Source organism: Peromyscus leucopus, chromosome 16_21 (genome assembly GCF_004664715.2).
Source record: "Peromyscus leucopus breed LL Stock chromosome 16_21, UCI_PerLeu_2.1, whole genome shotgun sequence".
Taxonomy (NCBI): Eukaryota; Metazoa; Chordata; class Mammalia; order Rodentia; family Cricetidae; genus Peromyscus; species Peromyscus leucopus.
Genome location: NC_051084.1, coordinates 42,955,136 through 42,980,026, shown reverse-complemented (window position 1 = coordinate 42,980,026; position 24,891 = coordinate 42,955,136). Strand labels below are relative to the sequence as shown.

The window sequence follows — 24,891 nt, the reverse complement described above, 5'->3', positions numbered from 1 at the left end:
GAGCAATTCGATTAGATGCCTTGACCTTTAGTTGTCAACCAAGAATCACCAAGTCAGCAAGTAGTACACAGACGTCATTGAATGAATTTGGCCTTAAGCATAGACCCTTGCATTCTGCGGGTCCCTTTTACTGAATGATGGTTTCCCATTGCTTCCACTATTGAAACCATCTCAGTGCTGTTACAGACCTTCTTTAGAAGTGTCTGAGTTCTGTTTTTCAAGGGTTGGCTACCAGTAAACAATGAACCCAGCTCTTCTTCAGGCACATCATGGTATCTCAGGTCAGGTATTGCAGGTCAGCGCTAGTTGCTGCAAAGGAAAGATCCTGGGTAAAGTTAGGGATGCTGATGCATGTACATGCCTCAGACTCTATTTGCTTTGGTGGTCATTCTTTCAGTTGGCTGAAATCTCACTGCCTTATCATTGTATTTCAGGTCAATATCTCTCCCCATCATTACCATGATGTAATTCCACCTGCTGCTCAAGTATTTTCTTTCTGAGATGCTTGCAACTCCTCCGCTGTAGGCTAGTGATCTGCATTTCATATTTACTGCACCTGCTTCTTCCTGTCTAGCCGGATCCCCTCAGTTCCCCTCATCCTCCATCTCTCCTCTGGCACATGGTTCTCTTTATACTTGTTTTATTTAAATGCTGCTGTGAGATGTCTTTCTGTATATTGTGAAGGTGTGTTGCTCTGATTGGTTGGTAAATAAAGCTGCTTTGGCTTATGGCAAGGCAGCTTAGAGGCAGGCAGGAAATACAAGCAGTGTTACCAAAGACATGAGACAAGAAGTTATGACACCATTCATTCCCCAAAGTACATCAGGAAAGAGAAAAAAAAATGAAACTGTGTGCTTTAAATGATGAAGTGATTATAGGAAAGACTCAGAGTGGCACACAATTTGATAAAGCCTGTACAGCAGGAGCCCAGAAGAACAACCCCATTTAGGAGGAACAGCCACAACACATTTTGCATGCCCTTTGCAAAATTCAAAGTCAGATGGTAAGATATGGTAAATAAAGGGATGACTGATATTCCTAATCTATTAAAAAGCTTTTAAAATTAATAAGGAGGTAAGTACAGACAAAAAAGTGGTTCAAAGAAAAATTAATATGCATTATCCTTGAACACTGGATGCATACTTAACTTGGCCTCCAATGACAAAAACATGGCAACCCTGACATGGACAAGCTGGGTGGTCCACTTGGCTAATGATGCTGAAGAGAATTCTTGCGCCTGTTACATTACTGGAGAAGATGCAAAATGGATAATCCTGGCGAACTTGAGCATTACATAGACACATGCTGTTGGATTGAGCAGTCCTGCTTTCAGAATTCCATCCCCAGGGTGCATCTTCAGAAATAAAATGGAATGAACATAATACAAAAATATGCAATCAAATACCCATCAATAGAGGATGGCTGAGAACATTAGAATGTAGTTTTAACACACAGAAAAGTAATTTTCATGTGCAGATATGGAGTTGTTTGTTGGGCATATTTTAATTTAAGATGCAAGACATTTTAAAGTGTATATACTATGCCATCTGTCACTTTTTGCATAAAAAGAGGAACAAATATATTCACATATACATATATGAATAATTTTGACATAACACATTATTATATATTTATAAAATAAATAAATTAGACACCGTATCTCTACTGGACATGAGTTAGTCAGACATCGCATGGGTTAAGTGGCACAATACGAGCCATAACTCTTCTTCTTGATCATAAATACTAGAAATTAAGTTGAACAGCTCCCCAGTTCCATATTAGGGTTCAGTTTTCATCATGGAGTACACCTAGGTCAGTCTGTCAGTTACTACCAAAACTTTTATAGGACAGTTGGTCTCATTTCTCCAGCAAATCAGTGATGGAGGAGCCACAATGACACAGGGGGATACTGTTCTAATTAAATGGAACTGAAGATAACTAACAATTTCAAGGACCACATTGAAAAATGAAGCAGCAGGTATTAAGAACAGTTCTTCAGTGCTGGTCTCTTGTGGCAAGAGCCTGCTTGACTATGAGATATGATGATATTGAAGATTCCTCTGGGTGTGGCTAAAGTGAATCAATAGCAGAGATTTATTACATCATGCACCAAGGAAGTTGGGGTGAAAGTGGAGAAAGAGAAGTGATAGAAAGGAGAAGCAAATAAATAGCAGTTCAGACCATTTTGGGAAACAGCCATTCATATTTTCTAAATGTCATTACATGCATAGGTTCACATAAAGATAAAAGAAAACCAGAAAGGAAGACTAGCCCAAGAAGCCAGCATGAAAATGAGAATGATCTTGTACAAAGCAAATCAACCAACCAAGCATAAAATATCAATGGCTTACGCAGTGAGTAACGCAGGGCTGAGATGAACATAGGCATTTCTCCTCCACAGGCTGTATCTCTGGCCTGGGCTGAACGGATTGCCACTAAATGGAGACTACCCTTCCTCACAAAAAAAAAGTGGGGGGGACTCCTGAGGAAGTGATCAGAAACACACAATTCTTCACTCATCTGATCTGAGAAGTGGCACGGTCATTTTCCAGGGTTCTGATCTCTAAGGCAAGATGCACAGTTAAGCCCAATTGGGGTCAGCAGATCAGAGAAGGGTCCAAGGAGCTGCTGTGGATGTTCAGCTAGTGGTGTGGATCTGGAAGAGGCAAAGAAGTAAGCAACAACGGATCAAAGCTATCAAAATCAGATTCTGGACATGCCTTTCAGTTGAGTTAAGGGAGGAATACAGACAGTTGGATGTAGGATTCTGGACTGCATAGAAGTGCTTGTAATGTGATACAAATTTTAATATTAATTTACTATTGCTTTCCCTGAGTTATCGTGCTATTTTAGTATTAAACATCGAGAAAGCATATTGACAAGATTAATCATGGATATTTTCCAAATCCTGAGTAGAAATGTGTAAAGACGTTTATATTAAATAGCAGAATTCAGATAAAATAGAGATAGATCTGTGGGTAATTTTTTTCAAACCTAATTGATTCCACAGGATGGTTTTAATCCCACTTTCTATTTCTCTTTGCTGAGCCAGCAAAGTGGCAAACAGCAAAATAGCCAAGAATCTTAGACTCGGAAGGACCAGAGGTTCATCTGGTCCCAATTCTTGCTTGCTCCAAAAATTCCTTTAACAATCTGTGCAGATGGCCTTCCAGACACTGCATGTCCACATTTGACAGAAAGACCCACTGTTTTCAAAGTACCCATTGAGCACTGGGATTGCTTCCAGCACTATGAAACTCTTGCTGGTATCTTGGGAATAGTGATGCATGTGGAACGTTTTATCTTTGTCTACTGTGAGAACAACTGTTCTTTGAAAGGCATATGACTCATCAACATCCTGTAAGTCCTGCAATACAGGTCATAGTTTCAGACCTAACATCCTGACATATGGCTTATTTAGGGTTAATGTTTATTCTTAGGCTTAGCTATACATTGAAATCATCTGGAGGAAACAGGACAGCAGGGAATCTCATATATGACAGTGGTTTGTTCTAGATTTCAGAATTCTTGAAAATTTCAGGTGACTTTATATTACATTCAGACTTTAGAACATTTAGTATAGGGATTCAAACCATTTAAGGTAAATAATAATTCCTTTAACCACTCCCTGTTCCATGATTTGTAGGTGTCTTCCTAATGGTCGTGTGCTGGGAATTTAATTTTCAAACACATATATTCAAGGGATGGTGCACTGACAACATCAGTGGCTTTCTAAGCAGACACACGTGAGGCCCACTGCTATGTGATGATGTGGCCAGAGATTCTCACCACATATTTCTATTTGCTAGCCTCTAGAATCTTCAGCTGAACAACCCTCTGTTCATTATGTGTTTCAGTTTCTTAAGCATTTTGCCACAGTAATGGAATGCAGACTAAGCCAGGGTTGATTATTCTGCTACAATGTTGAACCAAGATGGAGATTCTCTGAGTTAAGGGTACAGTAGTGTTCAACGCTTACTATATCAACATATGGAGCATGTTTGAATATCTTTAAATGCCTACACTACATAAAATTCCATTGTTTATAAATTACCCAGTATGTGGTATTCAATTATAGCCACCAGAAACTACCTAAAGACAACCTGTCTTTTCAGATTCTAATTTGTTACTAACTTAGAGTTGTTCAGAATGGTGAGTCAAATCACAGAGAAAAGGGTTCGTTCAAATGACATAAGTGGTAATTTATAGATATTTGGAGAAATAAATGTGAATTAATAACACAGGCATTCATAAATTGCATATTTGGTGTCTTCCTGAGTAATCAAATAGCTGTGCTGATACAACTACATGGAAACTCAGATTCTCAAAACAAGCATCTATCAGAATCAATCCTGAGCTTGGTAGCTTTTTTCTACCCCCAGCTTTAGAATCTGTGATTCAGGCGGCTGAGGGTTGAGCACAAGTTGCATTTTGAGTTTGTCCCATAGCAGTCACTCATCTAGAGGCCACTCTCTGAGGACACTGGTTGACTCATTTTGGATCATCATGACAGCTGCTTATTGATTATTCCTTTTTGTGCCATCTGTTTTCTCTACAGTAGCATTCCAGACAGTTCTACTGGAATAAGAAGTTGTAGGTGCACTAGATCCCTATGTCTGGCCCGCTGGGCCACTCTACTATAGTCCTCCTTCTTGTCATGTTTGTTCACTTGGACTAAAGTTTCCAAGAAGCATCAATTGCTCTGCTCAGTTCATTTCACATGAAGAGTTAGTACTACAGTTTAGATGTGATTGGTCCTCCAATACATTGGTCCCAGTAAGGTAACATTGAAAGTGGGACTTAATGGAGTGCAATTAGAGCATTTGGTCATTGCCTTCAGGAAATATTTATGTAGTTCTCACATGATCTGTTAATCCTCTCAAGAATCAGTTGCTATAAGACATAAAACATCCCCTTCCATGGTCTGTGCATATTCCTAGCTTGCCAAGTTATTTTCCCCTTTGTGCATGTTTCTACCATGATGACTTAAGCCATGTGATGACAACCAGAGAGATCTTTCCAGAGCCAGAAATACATTATTTGGAAAGTCAACCTCACAACTGTAAGGAAGTAAACCCCTTTTCATAACGTAGAATCCAGCTTCTGGGATTTTGTTACAGCAACAATAAATTGACTGATACATTAAATAGGCTTGATTTGACCAGATATTTATTCAGCCACACAAAGGACAAAGAACAGCAGTTTTAGAACTTGATGGGACATTTTAAGAACTCAGGCTGCTTCCAGGGCTAGATTCAGAAACTCATGGGAAGATTCAGCAGTCTGTGCTTTAAAAACGGGGGATGGTGGTGGTGTAAATGTGGTTGTTAAACAATGAATTTGACAATCCAGCTACACAAGAATCATGTTTAATTTTCAGTAAACCTTGTTTTCCTTTATCTTACTTCGCAGGCTACGTCAGACTGATAATAAGAATTACAGAAACAGAATCATATAAACAAACACCACCCATTTGCACTTCTTCAAACTTCAATTTGTACAGGCCCTAATTGCCTAAAACGAGCTATTTAAAATATATAAAGTAGATATATCTTTGAGACCATATCACCCTTATTACCAAATTTCCATTTAGTCCATGGTTGAAACCTTATATAAACATCCTGGCTTGGGTTCATAATTGTGAAATCCACAGGGTCACATTGGCGACGAAATACTCCACAACATCCATGGCCACGAACATCTGGTGGGCAATTTCACATAAACACATTTGACTTTGATGAAACTGAAACTATGAAATTTAAACAAAATGGTGTTAGGGTTGAATCCCAAAAGGGAAAGAAAGGCACTTGGGTTTCTGTTTTTCCTTTTTTGAAACCCAGGTGCACGTTCAAGTTCCTGCCAGGACACACGCTTGTGTAAGTTGGCTCTAGAGCACATTTTCCCGTCTAACGGCATCAAACTGGCTACATCAAAATAACCACAGGTCTCAAGCAGAGATGGGTAAACCCCAAACTTCCAACTGAAGAAAAAGGAAGGAAGTGGCCTGGGCGGCTAGTCACATGCCCCATCCTAGCAAAACCTTCTCCTTGATGTCAATGGAAACACTCAAGGGCAGCATTGTCTTCTCCTTCAGATTGAATTACTTAGTCAATCAATTCAGGGACTTCATTCACAGAGATATCTATCTCAGATGCTGTAGGGAACCAGATGCCAAAAATCTCTTTTCATCTTTTTTCTTATAAAATAGCTTTTTGTAATTAAAAAAAAAAGATGGGTATGCACATCTTTTGGGGATGCTTTAGTGTATATTATTCAAGGATGAAATAATGTGATGAGGTTCTTTGAGATGCACTTCTTTCCTAAAAGGATATATCCTCAATTATAAAATGTTCAAAAGTGAATGAATCACACATCCGAGAATGGCTTTTCACGATTTATGCTTTAAGCGATTTTCAACTCAGAGTAGGAACTAGAGAAGAGCCTTGATGCTTAAGAGCAGGCACTGCTTTTGCAGAGGACTGGAGTTCATTTCTCAACACCCTTTTCTGGTGATTCAGAATTGCCTATAACTCCAGCTCCAGTGGATACAATACCCCATAATTCTGAGGGAATCTATACACATGTACCCACCCACATACCCCCACACAAATGCATATGCACACAATTAAATATAAAACAAGTCATAAAAACCACAAACGAGTACACTTAGCAAATAAGGAGAAAGGCAACTAAAACAGTGAATCATTGTTCATTAGAATAATACCTCCTTTTTTGGCATGGTGCCAGAGATAACACCCAGGGCCTTTGTCACAAAAGGCAAGCACCTTACTGCTGACCTTCCTGTCTAGCACTTGGGTTATTGAGATTCACTGTGTAGCTCAGGCTACCTTGGGGCCCCTGGATCCTTGTTTGTTTACTTTCTGTGGGCTAAAGTTTGAGGACCATGCTACCCTGCCCACCTGGAATTATACCTTTAATTAATATTCCAACTCAATTTTTGAACTCTGAAAAATCCCACAGGGTAATGGTTTTTCCATCTAATTTTAAACCTGATATTCTACAGGGTCATGGTATAATTCTCTCTGAACTCCATTTCCAATGTCTTTACTCCAAGGTTATCTGTTCACCATTGCATCCCTGATGCTGTTTACCACAGAAACAAACCTCAAGCCTGAATGCCCTAAATGGAACCCAATGCCTTTTCTCTCAACCTTCCTGGTCACAGATCTGATTTACATTCCGGTTCTTCAGCATGAATTTTAAGTAGTCAACTAAAGAGCATTCCTGACACAACTCTCTGATTTACTTTCCATAAATGCTATATCGATGGTCACATTTTAAAGATAAATTCTACTTAAAAATCTCCTATCAAACCTGCCCCTCATATTCATTCCCTATTATCTTTCATGAAATTTTTGTGATACATTCTCATTTTCTTTCATCTTCTTCTTTTCATTCCAACTCACCCTACATTTGCACAGTTTCTTTCCTAAAATAAAGTATTTTCTGATTGCTTTGTTCCTTAAATTTTCCATTGGATTTATGAAGGTTTACAGAATAAAATTTAGTAGTGCTGTATGTGCAGTCCTTCAAAACATGGCAAAGATGGTCTCAATATTGAAAGTATCACTGGTTTTTGCTACTGAATATAAAATACCATTTCTTACCATGACCCTGTGTGGTGAAAAATGCATTATCACTTTGAGTTCAATTGTCACACTCCTTTGTTGCCTATTCCTCTTTTGTTTTTCTTCCCCACTCAGGTACAATGTGAGCTCATCTAAGAAGCAGTTCTTGCTAACCCAGAGTAGAATAGAGCTTGTTGTAGTGCTAGGGAATAGTCCCAGGGCCTCTTGCACACAGAGCAAGAGCATCACTTCTGAGATACATCTCCAGGCCCCATCTGACTGTCCAAACTGTATTCTAAGGTACCATGTCATTTAATTCTACTGCTCACTGCCTGGGGTTTCCCTCTCCTTTCAAGTCATGGGGGAGGATGTCACAGTGTGGTGATATATTGTGTACCCCAATAAAGCTTACCTGGGCATCAGAGAACAGAGCTAGCCACTAAATTAGACAAAGAGATCAGCCAGTGGTGGCACACACCTTTAGTTCTATCACCCGAGAAGCAGAGATCCATCTGGATCTCTGTGAGTTCAAGGGCACACTGGACTACATGAGAGTAACAGAACCAGGCAGTGGTGACATACACCTTTAATCCCAGGAAGTAATATGGCAGGACACAGAAAGGTATAGAAGGCACGAGGAAACAGAAACTTGTTCTCTTTAGGCTAAAGTTTTCGAAGAGGTAAGAACTAGTAGCTGGCTCTTCTGCTTCTCTGATCTTTCAGCTTTCACCCTAATATCTGGCTCTGGGTTTCTTATTATAAGACCATCTAAGATTCAAACAACATCACAGCTCTTTTGAATTTTGCAATATCATAGTCAACTGTGGTTCAGTAAAGAAACATTGCTCTTTGACCTAAGAATTAGGTTCTGGAGACATTACATATTATTAATCAGAGCTATTTACAATATTGATTTAAAGATCTTTTAAAAAGTTCTAACAGCCTCCTGGGGAGTTCATTGGGGACTTTCGGGAGGAAGGGACCCCTATTGCCCATTGTTGGCAAATACTAGATGGGGTTCTGCCACTGAAGCTGGTGGGTTGTGGATTCAGCAGTCCATAGCCTATCCTGGCTGAGAGCATCCCTGTTTCTGTGGGTCTTAAGGACTGATGTGCAGCTTCTCATGGTTAAGAAAACTGCAAAATCCTCATGTGTACAGTCTGCCCTACCCTTCCCCTAAACATTGTTGGCTCATTGTTTTCAATAAACTAAAAGTGTATTGAATACATGAATGGAGATTTTTACCTATGCAAACAAAGAAATACAACTTGAAGAGCATAACTGGCAGAATAGAGGTCAGAGTGAAATGTCTGAGTCGTGCCTCATAATGATAACATTATGCACATGGCCTATTTACCAGTACATTGCCTTTTATCTAAAATAGTTTTATATACTCTCTAATCTTCTATACCCTCACATTTTCTGTGATACAAAAAAATTGGGTATTATTAAAATAATTTTGCAAATCAAATACTTGAGAGACAGAAAGGTGGAGAAAATGTTCAAGTTTAAATAACTGAAGGATTGGAATTTAGTCTTCCATTCATTTCCCTCTAAGTTATTACACTGGAATTTGGGGAAAGTGAAAATGAAACAAAAAAACCCATGAGATAAATATGTTGGGAGAGTGAAGGTCAAGGTAATATTTAAACTATGATAAACAGAGACGGACAGCATTATACTGTCAAGTGAAGTGTGTGTGTGGATAATAGGTACAATGGATAATCTAATTAGTTGAAATGGATACATGTCTTTCAGGCATCTTTTAGAAGAGGAGGCTTAGATGATACAGTCCAGATATGGCTCTGTCTATGAACAAGTGGCTAGTGACAAAGATCATGAATGTTTCTGATGGCTCAGGCATTTATGAAAGAACAATGCGACAAATGCAAATAAAAAGTCCATGCAAAAGCAACCTGCTTTTGGTCAGCAGCTTTTCTGGGTTCCTCGTGGAGTTGTATTCTTTTGTGAAGAAAACACTTCCTTTAGTTACCTTTTCTCCCATCCTCTTTTAATTTCCTTTTCTCAGACCCCCCCCCCACCATGGGATCACCATTCTTACCTTTGATAAACCACTAGTTAATAAAGACGTGTCAGCAGGACCAGAAACACAGTGTGGACCACCTTCTGCCTGTCCTCCACACGCATGTGCACACTTGCCAGAGCTGTGGTCCCAGGGGCACGACAAGGGACTTCTCGCTCATGGGCAGGAAGATCCTAAGGGAGAGAAGAAATATACTTCACCATGCCCACCTTTACTCATGCTAGATTGAACTTATCTTTTATAACAACTTCCCTTCCCCTTTAATGCATGTCAGTCTCAAGACATCTCGAAAATAATGTACTTTCTCCGTGTGAGTAGTCTGGCACAAGAAACGTGCCCATCAGAAGTGTGTCATGGTTGTGTGTGAGGGTTCCCCAGTCACCTAAGTGGGGAAACAATGCTACAGTGAACTAGAACAAATACTGTTCAACCCTACTTCCCAATGTAAGTTCTGCATATTCTCCCTGATTCTTAAAAACCATTGAAGTGCTCACTTTGGCATCATATATACTCAAATTAGAACAATACAGAGAATGTTGGCATGGCCCCTGAACAAGGATAACACACAATTCATGGAACATTCCATATTAAAAAACAAAACATAAACACTGATAACTGGAAAGAGCTTTTGTGTATATGGATTCTATCATGTCATTTAAAATATTGGAAATTAAGGCTAAGATTTTAAAATTTAATTATTAATTCACTTAGAATGATTACACATCCATGATACATTTCACTTATATAGTAACTTTTAAAAATGCTAATGTTATTTCAAAACAAAAATAGTCAATAAAGTGAAAGACATTGGTTTATATTTGGGCAAGAGTATTTATTACTTGGATTAGTTAAAAGTGGGTGTATGCAGGTCTGTTGTGATAAGTAAAATTTGCTTGAAACTGGTGAAGAGATTTTAACTTCACACTGATTTTAAGATGTAGCTAGCCCCTGTGAGGGCCCTTTAAATTGACCTCAGAAATTCCCAGAGCTTCTTGAAGGATGCTTCAGAGAATCAGTAGGAATGTGTTTGCTTGTATGGTATTCAAAAGTTTTGTTGTCTGAGTTTTGTAGCTTTTTAAGATATTATAATAAGAACTCAGGGAACCTTCATAAACTAAATATAATATTGTATCTTGAAGTTTCAAGTTTTGACATATAGGCAGCATTTTCAGTACAGAGATTACTAGAAACTATATAAAGAGGGAATTTAGCTGATTATTGAAGACTAGGTAGCACTTGGTTAGTTCAAGAAGTTGGAGACTTTCAGTATGGGAGAAAACATGAAAAGGTGAAATGTTTAGTAGGTCAAAAGGCAGAAAAAACCTAGTAGATTATTTTCTGACAATTTGTTATTTCATGACCCACCCTTAATTCTGCCACCCGGGCATTCAATTTGCCACTCACTCTAATATATTTGTTGTTGGCTGTATAAGGACCTAGTCCTTTCTGTCCAGCACAGTGACCTGGATTCTTCATCCCATCTTGAGTCTTAGGCAGGTGGAGAGCTGTGGTACAGTCAACAAAGCAGTGAGGGAGTAGTTTCTGCTCCTCAGGCACTAGCTCGGCCAACTTGCAAAATCATGTGATAACTAAGTAATCCAAGATGAAGTTCTTCTCTTCCAGCCCCTTTTCCAGGTCCTAATCTGCCCTCCCCTCACCAGCTCTCCCAATGAGAGCTTCCAATCATGACTGTTTCTAAAACAAGTAAGCCTCAAACATTTTGTGAAAAAATTCAAGTCAACACATGAAATCAAAAGGAGAGGCAAGTCCTCAGACATAGATGTACATTAATGTTGACTGTACCATTGTTCACAACACCCCAGTTGTGGAGTCAGACAAGGTACAGCAACAGATGAGTGGGTAAGGAAAATCTGAGGTGTGTGTGTGTGTGTGTGTGTGTGTGTATGTGTGTGTATCATTTATATATATATATGATATATAGAGTGATATTAACATACACATATGAGATTTTACTAAGCCATAAAGTAGAATGCCATTATGTTGTTTATTGGAAGAGAGATGTGCGCTAGTTTGAATGAGAATGTCTCCCTTAGGCTCAGATGTTTGAATGCTTGGACCCCAGTTGTAGAATTGTTTTGAAAGGATTAGAGGCACAGCTTTGTTGGAGGGCATATGTCACTGGGGATGAGTTTCAAAAGCCATGCCGTTCCCCCTTAGCCCTCTCTTCCTCTTTTCTCTCTCCCTAATGAGCATGGATCAGATGTCAGCTCTCAGCTACAGCCCCAGCATCATGTCTGCCTGCATGCTGCCATGCTCCATTCCATGATGCTATTTGACTAACCCTCTGCAACCATGAGCCTTAAATTAGATATTTTCTTGTATAAGTTGTTATGGTCATAATGTTCTGTCATGGCAACAGAAAAGTAGCTAAAGCAGGATGCATCTGGATATAATCATTTAAGTAAAATATAGTAAACTCAGGAAAACAAATATTACATAATTTTTCTCTCATTTGTGGATCTTATATTTCATTAGATACAGAAAACCACACATGTACGTGTATACGTGTGTGTGTGTGTGTGTGTGTGTGTGTGTGTGTGTGTGTGTGTGTGATAGGAAAGCCAAAGAGAGACTTGGAAAAAGGAGACTAGATAAGCCAGTAAGGACTAGGAGGCGGAAGGAAAAAGTATACGGGATGGATGTGGTCAAAATACATGAAATAGCTAAATAAATTTACTGTCTTTGTACAACTCAATGCTATATAGAGTAACTATATATCACTATATATCACTGGAAAACAGAGAAAAAAATAAAAATTAAATGAACTTAGGATTATTTAATAGCTTATTCTCTAGGTGACTAGAATAACAATATGTAAATTATCTATTAGCCTTGAATTTTTTAATTATTTAAAATGTTTTAATTGACATAGAATTACACCATTCCCTCATCCCTTTTCTCCCACTAGTCCCTTCCAGTTACCTTCTCTCAAACCCCTTCAATATATCTTCAGTTTGGTAACCTCTTTATGTACCCTTTGTGATAACCTCTTGGTCATATTTGTTTTACACACACACACACACACACACACACACACACGCATGAATGTGTGTGTGTGTGTGTGTGTGTATGTAACAAATATATGTAAATACACCCTTCTGAGTCCATCTTTTATTGTTTGTGTATATATAACTTCAAAGCTGGCCACTCTTCATTGAACAACCAATAAGGGGGTTCATCTCTGAGAGAAGGTATTCTCTTCCCAGTAGCCAGTAGTTGGCTCTTATTCTTTGCCTAAGGAGGGAATTGGTGAAGTGTTTGCCCTTCAGTGTTAATGTGCCCACTAACATTGCTATTGTTCTAGTCTTTATGCAGCCATTCCTAGGAAAGACTGCTTCACAGCAGTCTTCCTGGTATTCTGGTTCTTATAACTCTCTGATGCCTCTTTGCCATGCTCCCTGAGCCACTAATGCAGGAGCTTTGATGTAGATGCCTCCAGTGGGGCTGGGCTGCCCATGATCCATATACCCTTGTATTTTGTTGAATTGTGGTTTTCTGTGATGGTCTCCATTTGCTGTAAGGAGGAGTGTCTTTAATGGGGGATGGTAGCAACATTTATCCTCAGGATAATGATAAGTTAAAATATAGTAAGGATTTATACAGGTCTGGCAAAGTAGTGTTTAGTGGATAGTTTTCTGAAGTCCATAGCATCACTAGCACGAAGATGCTGGCTATGTTTCCAGCACCAAGCATGATTTTCTTCTTGTGTGGAACTTAAGTCCAATTAAACATCTATTGTTTACCATAAAAATGTGAATGCTACTTGTACCTTTATTCCTATCTCTCTATGCTGGTCATTGTCATGATTTATAGGTATTGCATCTGGGTAGGACTGCTTAATTACTTCCCTCCCTTGGTATCTTGCATAGTATATTGTGGAAATGTGGGTGGAGGGAACAGGAAAATGGTTTTCAGGTCAGATCCAACTCATGTTATCTGAGTCTTATGCACTAAATGTATGGTATGAGACAACCGAGGCCGACCTACATCAATGATTTATATTGTTTTGGGTCACTTGGATTACCCTGACTAACCACTGGAAAGAAGGTTCCCCCTACCTGTTACAGAAATTTTGTTACTTTATGGTTCTTGTAGGGATCATTGTTAGCTTAAATGTCTTAGTCTCTGTGTGTGTGCGTGTGTATGCGTGTGTGTGTGTGTGTTTATATGTATTGTGCATAATTTTAGGTCAATATTCAATACAAAAATAATATGATTCTTTGAGGTTTTATCAAACAACAACCTGGCATTATTTGCCCCTCCTTCTCTTTTCTTATTGACCTTCCTGCCTCCTCCCCAGTTGGAGCTAACTTGCCATTATTCTGTTTCCCAGATCATATGACCCTTATCTTGTTATTCCCCCAACCAACTACCCACACTTGTCATTCCCTTATACTTTCCCACTCCATGTTGTACACTCACATCTGAGAACTTGGAGCTAGGGGTATCCAATGAGATAAAATATGAGGTGTTCAATCTTGTACATATACCCAAAGGATACTCGATAATACCACTAGGATACTTGCTTAACTATGTTCATAGCAGAGTTATTCATAATAGCCAGAACCTGGAAACAACCTAGATACCCCTAAACCAAAGAATGGATAAAGAAAATGTGGTACATTTACACAATGGAATATTACAAAGCTGTGAAAAACAATAAACTCATTAAATTTGCAGGCTAAAATGGATAGAACTAGAAAAAATCATCCCGAGTGAGGTAACCTAGACCAAGAAAGACAAATAAAGTATGTACTCACTCATAATTGGATATTGGATGTAAAGTAAATGATAACCAGTTTATAATCCTCAGCTCCAGAGAAGCTAGAAAACAAGGAGGGCCCAAAGAGGGACTATTAAAGATGACTAAATATTAATCTGTATTTCTTAATTATATATTACATTTTGAAATGAACTGCATAAACACAATATCCTAAACAAGAGTAGGAACATACAGACAATATAACAAAGTTTACTTTAAATTTGTATCAATCAACCAAAATCCATACCAGTATAAAATATTTTGAGAGTAATAGTTGTTTTTTGGATTAAAGTAGATTCGATATTCTACCCTTTTATCTATCATTTCTATATCATATCCCTTTTTTTCCATTAGAAAAAGGTTTTGAGTTTAACTCTTTTGTTTAGCATTATTTTTTTTTTACTATGACAAATAACAACTTGTAACTAAGCCCCCAAATGATAACAAACATCTATAAACCATCTTTTGGGAATGTGGGCATTGTTTTTTATAGATTGCTTCCTGTTATCTGGGGGCACTGGCATCTTTGGAGAAACCTTGAGAAAATCAGGATAATTGTTATGTCTTGGCTGGGGTATTCTGTGAGGCTGAATCATCTCAGCCAGCAACCTTGAACTTGTTCTGGATGCTGGATCACCTGGGCCATCTGTTTTTATCGATGTCTGGTCCCCTTGATCTGAAAATACATAAACTTTTAAAGATAGCATACTTGTCTGCATTAACGTAAGTATAGACAGTACATTGTACACAAGTCAGCCAAAGATGATTTTTTTTGTTTTATGTTTTAGCAGGTAAAAATATGTGTCTTATAGTTCTTCTAAGTTTATTTCTTTATGTTTGTAGTCAGGAATTTCAGAGGGTCTTTCTTGATCAAATCTGATCCATATCAACCTTGAAAAAGTCAATAGTCTCTCATCACCTATGGAAATAAAAGCATAACCTCTTCCCCAAGATAACATATCATTTGACTCCAATTTTGAAGTCAAAACATCTTTAGAATATATAAACTGATTTAATCCAGTAGTTTTCACAATCCAATGTGTCTTAGCAGCTGCCATTCCCTCATTAGCAATCAGAAAATCTAAAGACAGCACAACAACATACAGAATCCAGACTGTGGGCATTTTCCATCTTTATGTGGCATATTATATTTTTTTTTACCATATTCCTCTTTAAGGACTTTATTATTTGTAAACTATTTGTTTAACCTTTGTCTCTACCCTTTCTCTTTTCTCTCCCAAGCCTACGTGTGCGTTTAAACACAATGTAGCCTATTTAGAGGACTTTTTCATCTCAGTCTGTCTTTATTGAGCATCTGTATTGTTTTTGATCACATGAGATGAATCTTAAACTGTTATGTCAGCTGCAGCATGTGTAGCTTAGCTTAATGCATGGTGGTAGTGCATAGTGGCTGGAAGCTGGCTCTTCCAACAGGTAGCTTCTGGGAGACACATCTCAGTATTGTGGCCTGCATCAGAGACATGAGACTAGGAGGCCACATTTGACTCCATTATTTGTGTGTGTGTGTGTGTGTGTGTGTGTGTGTGTTTAGAACTTTTTTAAAAACTTTCTTAGGTTTTATGTAGACGTAAGTGTCGGACTTTTGGGTGCCATTTGTAGTCAGACTTTTCTGTCCTGTCAGCCTACTCCCCAATAACCACAAAGTGGTTTAATATTAATTATAAATGCTTGGCTGATAGCTCAGTCTTATTGCTAGCTAACTTTTACATTTTAAATTAACACATGTATATTAATGTACATTCTGCCACATGACATTACCGAACTTTGATCTTGAACCTCCTGTTTCCTCTCCATGCTTGTTTGGCAACTCCTCTGACTCTGTCCTCCTTGTTCCCAGTATTCTTAGTCTGGTTCTCCTGCCTAATGTTATCCTGTCCAGCTATTGACCAGCTAGTTTCCTTATTAAACCAATCACAAAGACATACATTCACACAGTGTAGAGAAATATTTCACAGTAGCCCTGGGAAATACCCAAACAGATGTTACCAGTTTTGCTTCTGTTTTTGTTGCTGTTGTTATTTTACAATTTTCCCTATTTTCTATTTATTGATCATTTCTATATTTATATGTTGAATTTTAGTCATCTTCCTAACCTCTCCACTATCCCTCTTCTACTAGCACCCTTCATTTCAAGAATGCCATTCCTATTTTCATATGCATCTGTGTGTGTGTGTGTGTGTGTGTGTGTGTGTGTGTGTGTGTGTGTGTGTGAGAGAGAGAGAGAGAGAGAGAGAGAGAGAGAGAGAGAGAGAGAGAGAGATGGGAGGATTGGGGTCTCATGAGCCCCTCTCAGATCCAATCTTGTTTAAGTCTTATACAGGTAACCATTTCTTCAAGGAGTTTATGAATGTAACAGTTATGTTATAGCCAGAATAATTCTTTTTACCATACATCTCACCATCCGCAGTTCTTACATACTTATTCTACATTCCTCTCTTTAAAGATGTTCCTTGAGCCTTGCTAAGGCCCTATTGCAGCAGACTTATAGCATACTTTATTCACAGGTCATGTAATTATCAAACTAGAGCTGAGCTGGCAGTTTCCTCTATGCTGTCTAGACACTACATTTTAATTTATACAGAGTACAGAAACATTGAGGGAAAACTAAACCCTACATAAAGTTAGTCAAATATTTTCATAGTTTTTCCAAGGGTGAGAGATACTAGCACTCATTAAAAATAATTTCTTTATTTACAAATTATCTATATCATGGAACATCAGTTTCTCTTGTTCTTGCAATGGGTGTTTGGCTATGATAAGCTGGATGGATTACTAGCAAGGTAATGGAGACCAAAGCTGTAGTGTCATCTTCCAACATTAACATGTGAATTACTGAGCCACAGCAGGAAAACAGAACTAGCTTTTTTGTGTGTGATAAATTCAATGATCTTGGGCTTAACAGAACTTCAAACTTCTGTTCAAGTGCAGACATCGTCTCAGGTTCCATCATTCTTTCTGCCTGATGCCCATTCCCCTAGGGTGCTCTTTCAATGTTCTCTAGTTTTTCAAGACTTTACACAATCATGTTACCCTCATTGAACCAGATAGAGTTGGACACCATCAATGTAACCACCTCTCTTCTCCTTTTCATGTTGAGCATTAAAGGGGGGTAGATAGAGGCCAGCAAAAGGTCTGGGAAACACACTGTCATCTTTGTGATCTAAGTAAACCTCAATACAATTACGGAAGGGAGACAGTAAGGGCATAAGAGATGCCAGACTTCAAGTTGGCATCAGTAAAATCAAAGAGGTTTCAAATGCCATTGTATAAACATGGAAGAACAGCATGCTTCCTATAGCATGTTAGGGTTATGCTGACTAATACACTTAATTAAAAGTGCATGGGGGTTGGGGAGTTAGCTCAGTGGTAGAGCACTTGCCTAGCAAGCGCAAGGCCCTGGGTTCGGTCCTCAGCTCCAGAAGAAAAAAAAAAAGTTTCTTCATAAGCCGGGCGGTGGTGGCCCACGCCTTTAATCCCAGCACTCGGGAGGCAGAGGCAGGTGGATCTCTGTGAATTCAAGGCCAGCCTGGGCTACCAAGTGAGTTCCAGGAAAAGCGCAAAGCTACATAGAGAAACCCTGTCTCGGAAAACCAAAAAAAAAAAAAAAAAGTGCATGCTCTTCAGTTATGTGAAGAAAGTTCATCTTCACACTCATATGATGGAATAGGCTAGAAAAATAGGGAAGAGTGGTCAAATGTAAATGCACAATAAATATATTTGTATATGATGTTTGGTTGATGAGATAATGAGCTATTGACCACTCTGGAGCCCTTTAAGAGACTTGTGGAGGTTTAATGATTGTGAATTGACAAGAGAGGTAAACTTGGAATTAGTCCATTAAGGGTACATCACAGACTTAGATATGTAGGCAATGGGCAAAGTGCACTCTGAGCCAAGTATCTACATAGATGTGGTTTCCACATCGTACAGCAACACAAGAAAGTTGAGTTGTGTGTGAAAAAAAAAACTCAGGTTCTGATACAGATACATTAATGTGTGAGAGTTGAGTGCCCTGAAAAGATGGGAGAGATGAGCCTGAGGCCATGCATAGTGTCAGCTTTCAAGAATTAGCCATGGATCAGAAGACTTAGATCATACGAGGAGTCACATACATGGACATTGTTTTGAGGAAAGTATAAAATCACATGAACATTTTAATATAATTCTTACCAAGTGGATTATAGAATAGGTGTGAACAGACTTGACCTATTGACAAGAAGTTGACTTCTATAAACAATTTCATGTCCATGTTGTTTACAATTGACTTCTACAAAGCAGAAATGTACATTTCCCACAGAAACCATCTACCACACAAAATCTAGAATTTTTAATTTTTTTATTCATAATGGCATATTGTAATACCTAGTTTAAAGTAACAAGTGTTCTACTTCATTACCAAGAAGTCAAAAGAGGCATAGAAGGTAGTTACAGCAGATATAAGGAGCAGCCAGTATCCATGGGACCAAGGTAGAGCACTTCAGCATGTACATGGCTTACTCTCAGGAGTGGGATCCCCAACTAGTGTGGCTAAACAAGTTCGGGTTGCCTAAGGTGTTGGAATTGTTATGCCATCATGGTAGTAGGAATAAATATTCCTCCTGGGGTTTGCTAGAACTCCACCCAATAGTGTGTTGACAAGAGCTGTTTACATGGAACTCTTGACCTGACACAAAATCAACCACTTCAGGTAATAAGTACAACCCTGGCCTGGGAAAGTGCAGATCTAGTGACACTCCAAACTCTTGTGCCCTGGAGAAGCTTGGCAGCAGAGCAGCCTCCTAGGCTACAGCATTAACTATGTAGATAGTATAGCTGTTCAGGTGTTGTGCCTTCAAGGCCATGTATATCACTGGCACTAGTTTCTGTTGGCCTCCTAGGCCAGACATCAGCTATGGAGATGGTCTAAATCATTAGAGGCTGGGCATTTGAGGCCATGTACATTGCTGGTCCTGATTTATGTGGGCAAGATTTCAGAAATAGAATAAATTTACTAGGTAAGAAAGTTGCAGGGACTAAACCCAAGACTTGGAAACTGGGTACATATTTGTCCTATTTTGCAGTGATGAAGTGAAGGTTATTGGTACCACATTGAATCCCTTTAGTTGCAACCAACTATGATGGAGAAACTAGCTGATCAGTTGCTGAGTCTGCACGGTCATACACAAACCCATTCTGGATCTGTGGGAATGGTCACTTCATTAATTTAACAAATTAACAACAGAGAAAAAGAAAACACATTGGTGTCTTTGATTGATGAAGGGTCCTGTGTCAGCTGGCAAAGTCAAGAGAACCTGTAATAAGGAGATGAGGGGTTCAGTACAGCAGTAAGGAAGAGAGAAGAAAGACAGAAGAGAGGGAAGAAGAATGAGAGAAGGAAAAAAAGGGAGAGAGGCATAGAAACTTCATATAATACAACTCAAATCTGTGTGTTAACCTATGGAAAATGTAGAGTTGTTTGTCATCACAGAATAAATGATCCCTTCCTTATCAAGCAGTGGAATTTAGCCTTTATTTATAATTACAATTGACAAGGCTGGACTTGTGTGAAGAGAATCTAAGATTTCAGAAAACAGAGTCTTGGGAAATCTGAATACTTAAAATCACTTTTAAGTCAGAGTTTTCAGTAAATATGTCCAAAAGACTTTGGATTTAAAAGTCCATAGTACACATCAATGAATTCTTATTTAATCAACATAAGACAAGGGATTAAAGGATATGCTGGCTGTACTTTGAGGAAGGGTGGCTAAAAATCTTTTTAGATTATGGATTAGCCCATAGAAAAATGTCTGCCGTAAACCAAAGAGTGAAGGGGAAGATGAATAGGAATCTCACTTACACAACTTAAGTAAAACATAGCTCTCTTAACAGATGAAGATAGGATTCTTCTATATTCCAGAATCTAATCAATATTTATATGTATAATTCAGCTATTATTTAGCTTTAAAGGGCTTATTGGGAAATGTTATCATTTTTACTATTTTCTACAGAGAAAATATTTTCCAGTTTCAAATAACTCTGGATTTGGAATTATAACTTGTTTTATGTTAAAAAAAATTAAGTGGAAAATGCTGAAGGACCACTGAACTCCATGCTGTATTTACCTATCTATATCTGTATAAAATAATGATTATAAATGTTTGTTTCAAAAAACTGGCAGACCTAGGTGTCAGCATCATTGAGTTGTTAACTTCCCTCACATGATTCCAATGTGCAGCCACAGTTGAGAACTATTGGCTTAAGAGATGAGCAAAAGCTGAAGCTAGAACAATGAAACTTTAGGGGAAAAAAGATACAAAGATTATCCTCTAATTTCTGACACCCCCCAAAAATCTGGAGAAAGTAATGCAATGTAAAGAAACTGTTTTAATAGTCATGGTGACATTGTTAGCATGGAGAGGAGAACAGGAAAGCAATTGTTCACATGAGTAGGTGAGCCCAGCAAGAGCAGATGAGTCATGAGGACAGACGTTACTCATAGGTTACTCTATGATAAATTAGTACTGGCTTGTAACAATATGGTTCTTTATGAGCACTGGCTGTGATTTCAACAGATATAAAGTGAAGACCAAGGACTAGTACCACCCTTTCCTTCTTGCTTCTTCATTCTCCCATGACCTGGTTGTGTTAAGAGTCGACTATATAGACTTAAGACAAAAGTATAATTATTGTTTTCCATTTTTACAATCTCATACAATTACTGCATGTATAGAAATAGAGCTTGTTCCATAACAAGCCAGAGGTGTGTTCTTACACATCCACACTTCTTGGGGTCATGGTGTTGACTTCCATTGTCGTAGTGGTCTCACTTGCTATTGAGGCCCTTACCAATGCAATTGTAGGGTTATCCTTGAGATTCAATAATACCAGAGTGTGTTCTAATACACATTGTCTTTGTTACTATTTGTGACATTCTTTCCTCTAACTATTCCACAGTAGTTTTTTTCTCGACATAGCCTAAGTGGTTATTTCTTTGTTTGGAATGCTTCTCATGCTATAGTTAAAACCAAAGACCAACCAGAAATGATTCTAGGGGAAAAAAAACAAAGGATGGGACTCCCTGTGTATGGCTCTTCTATTAGGAATGACTGTCTTCCATTTGTGGCTGTTTGCAGCCCATCTGTTATACTGTATGTGTGTCCAGTATACTTACATATGTATAGATAGTAAAAGAATGACTAAGAATACAAGTGTTCTGTGATGAAGGGAAATACGAGCATTGTATTTTATTTTATGCCTCCATAGAATAACTAAAGCATTATTTGTTATATTGTAAGAAAACAGACATACGTTTTATAAGGAGAAGAGAGAATTGATATCAATTTCATTAGAGATGTGCTTATGAAGGAAACACGAGGTGGAGGTTTTTTATGCCACAAAGGACAAATTCCTCTCTTAAAATGAAATGAATTTGATCTAAATAAAAAAGATTTAGATTGGGAGGATGACACTGATTCTGCCAAGGGACCCATCTTTGTTTTCCTTTGTATTTTCGAAATAATATTTGTGACTAAGTCATGTGGTAAGAATCAGAGGGAGAAGGTTTGTGACAGGAATTTCAACACACAATATCGTGTATGAATCATCTTACTGCAAGAAAAGGACATCAAAGGCATCAGAGTAACAGACAACTACAAGTAGAATTCTACTAAGGCTGAACTAACAGTATATTGATACATCTTGCATCGTGTGTGTGTGTGTGTGTGTGTGTGTGTGTGTGTGTGTGTGTTTTCCTGGCTAGTAGAGTAGCTGGGTAAGGAGGTCATAGCTCAGTGCACTTATCCCTCAGTGTGAGGACGGATAGAGATACCAGAATTCATGATTATTGAAATTCTGATACAAAATTGAATATACACATAACTTGACATATACTTTAAGTTATCTCTAGATTATTTACAACACTTAAAACAATAGAAATGTCATGCATATTATTACTCTATTCAGAGAAATAATGACAGAGAAAATCCTGTCTATGATCTGCAAAAGCACAGCCATCTTAGGCCAAGCGACATTTCTGATCCATAAGTGGAGAAATCTGTGAATGTGAAATTACAGATATGAAGGGTGAACTGTGCCATAACTGAGTACGTTACATAGCTGTGTGCTGTCATGCACATCTGGGGCTGACAGTACAACATCAGAGAGTTGGGAGATGTGCTTTCTTCTGATGGCTCTGAATACATGAGCTGTTCCAGAGTTTGCCTTCCCGTTAGAAAAAGATATCTCCTATTACTCTTTATCACTTCCTTCTCTTTATATTTATCTTAATCTGTGTCCAGTGTTTCCCCTTTTATAAGGGTATGAATCATATGAATTGGGGCTCATTGTAATGACTACCATCTATGATGATAACCTGCATAGAGGCTCCATCTACAAACAAGTTCATATTCTGATGTACTGAGAATTAAGATGTTAATATATTAATTTAATTGAACCAACTGGACTTTATAATACCTGCCAAAATGTTTTTAAGGTACATTTATACATACTTTGGTTAAAGCTAGGAAGTTGTACAAAGGAAATTAGGATTATGAAACTTACATATAGTTTGAATAAATTTAATATATATATATATAATAAATATACTGAGAATAAATGGTGGTCAAGAAAGTGATGTGTGTGTGTGTGTGTGTGTGTGTGTGTGTGTGTGTGTGTGTGTATACCCACATATGTGTTCCCACATATCAGCACATGATGATGACAGCAGACTATCCAAGTTGCCAAGAATATGAATGCATTTTCTGCATGTCATTTCAAATTACTTATTTATTTATATAACAATTCATTAATTAACAGCTACTGCTGATTTTCAGTTTTAATAACACATATCAACTTTAAGTTCACAAATTATATTATTAATCATTTAAAAAAGCTACATGGTGGTAACTTCCAGACTAAATAATAAAACCATGCTGAACAAGATGTATGCATTTGATTGGAAAATGAATGTGTAACAATTTGAAATGTGTCTAATTAATTTTGGGTTCCATTCTTCATGTTAATGCTCATGGTATTGGGTATCCTGCCACTTCAGGGTGGATTTGAAATGACTATGGTCCTGTAGCATAAATCTATAAGACAGACAGTGACTTCAAATAAGTCTTGGTGTTTTGTGTTTACTGTGTAAGGCAGCAGGACACACATGCTGTAGAAGTATTTTCTGTGTGTGTGAAAGCTTTCCTATTTACAAATATACAAATCACTGGATGTGAATGTCTTCAAGATTGAAGTTAGCTGGTTTTAGTGAGTTATTATTAATTTCCAAGTAAAAATAGGCAGCAGAAAATATGGTCGGTCTTTGTTCATGGAGAAGGGAGGAGTTAAGAAACATCCATTTCAGTTGTCAAACATGCCAGATACACCACTGCACAAGTTTCTAGATGGAGTAAAACATCTGTTGAGGAAGCAGAATTGAGTTGTTAAAGCATACTGCTTTGCCTGGTAGTGAAACCAACTGGAAAATTCCCTCACGCATCACTGTGTACCACATTAGGCAGAGATAACATCCTCCTAAGAAAAGGAGAGCTAGTGCTATGGAAATTTGACATAGGAAGAAAACTGTTTCCTAACGTGTCACAGTGTGAACGCTGCTCCACAGAACACCCTTAGAGGAAGTGTGCTGTTGGTAAGTCAGATGGAGAAAGGCTTCAAAGTCTGGAAGAACTTCTCTTCTTGGAAAATTACAGAGCTCCCTAGCAGTTAACCCAGAAGAGTCCCTGATTCTAAAGAAGCCTACCGAACTTTAACCCAGGGCTTATATATTTAATCCCAAACAATACCCACCCCGAGTAACCATGCTCAAGAAATTGGGTTGCTTGGAAAGCAGCTTGAAGATGAAATTCTTTCATGTTATTCAAGGGCTGCACTCACCATTTCCCCAGTTCTTTAGGAAAGGTGACAGAGAATCTCCAACAATAATGTTAATACAGATGGATGACCTTCAGATCTGTACTAGTAGATAAGTCTTCAGGAAGGCCAGGCTGAAAATAGTCTAGAATTGTTATATCCAGTGATATGATACTACTTCCTCCCATGTTTGTTTTTAATCTATTTTTTTTTTACATCCTGACCACAGTTTTCACTCCCTTCTCTCCTCCCACTCCCTCCCTCCTCTACCTCCCCTTCTCAACCCCTGCCCCAATCTACTCCTCCTCTGTTTCTGTTCAGAAAGGGGCAGACCTCCAAGGGATATCAACAAAATATAGCATATCAAGTGGCAGTTGCAGTAAGACTAAGCACCTCCCTTGTATTAAGGCTGGATAAGGCAATCCAGCGTGAGGAATAAATTCCTATGAGCCAGCTAAACCATTAGAGATAGTCCCTGCTCCCAGTGTTAGGAGTTCCACAAGTGGATCAAGCTACACAACTGTCACATATATGTAGAGGACCTATGTTGGTCACATGCAAGCTCCCTGGTTGTTGGTTCAGATTCTGAGTTCCTATGAGCCAGGTTAGTT

The 24,891-nt window shown here is 38.3% G+C and overlaps 1 non-coding gene across 1 annotated transcript; it reads left to right on the top strand.

The window, feature by feature from the left end:
* The first annotated feature begins 10,119 nt into the window (after positions 1-10,119).
* On the top strand, positions 10,120-10,225 carry LOC114690872. Its single transcript, XR_003734143.1, has one exon. It is a non-coding gene; the product is annotated as a U6 spliceosomal RNA (small nuclear RNA).
* The last annotated feature ends 14,666 nt before the right edge of the window (positions 10,226-24,891 follow it).